A 948-nucleotide genomic window follows, 5' to 3' on the forward strand; every position below is an offset into this window, starting at 1 on the left:
TAGGAAGATAAAAATTATTTAAAAATTTTTGATATCAAAAGAAAGAAATGTTCATCTTGAAAAAATATATCACCATGAATATGTATATTTATATATATATATATATATATATATATTTATATTTATTTATCTGTGTGTGCCGTACATATATATTAATTTTTTTCATTGAATAAAAAAAATTATATGTTACTTTATATGATTGAGTTTCTTACATTACAAAAAAATTAACCTCTTTACATTTTCTTTTTTTTTTTTTTTTTTTTTTTTTTTTTTTTTATTTTTAAAAATTAATTTTTTTTTATATTTTTTTTTTTTTTTTTTTTTTTTTTTTGTATGCGTTCATGAATACATATAAAAAAAATATATTATAATATATATATATATATATATATTATATTTATTTATTTGCTGTATTTTTAATTATTTTATTTTTTTAAAGGAGAATATATATATAATATGACAAAAAAATAAAATAAAATAAATAATACGAAATATATTAAAAAAATAAAAATAAATATATAAGGAAAACATATAAATTATGCATATAATTAAAATCTATATAAAATAAATTTATATATTTGTTAAATGAATTTGCTATTATATATATATATATATATATATATATATATACATATATATTTAAAAAGTATAGATAATCTATAAAAAGGTAATGCCGTTTTATATTTGATGAAGTTTCTTTTAACTTAATATTATATTTACATGATAAATTTATCTATATATTAATTCATATATAATAATATATTATAAGTATTTATATTATTTTTTTTTTTCCATAGGAACATATATAATATTCCTTTCATTATCTCCATATAATTGGAGTTTGGGATTATTTCAATTATTTTACATTTTCACTATAATATATAAATAAAAAAAAAATATATATATATATATATTATATATTTTTTTTTTTTCTCATTTCTTTATATA

This window comes from Plasmodium reichenowi, chromosome 9 (assembly GCF_001601855.1).
Source record: "Plasmodium reichenowi strain SY57 chromosome 9, whole genome shotgun sequence".
NCBI classification, from domain to species: Eukaryota; Apicomplexa; class Aconoidasida; order Haemosporida; family Plasmodiidae; genus Plasmodium; species Plasmodium reichenowi.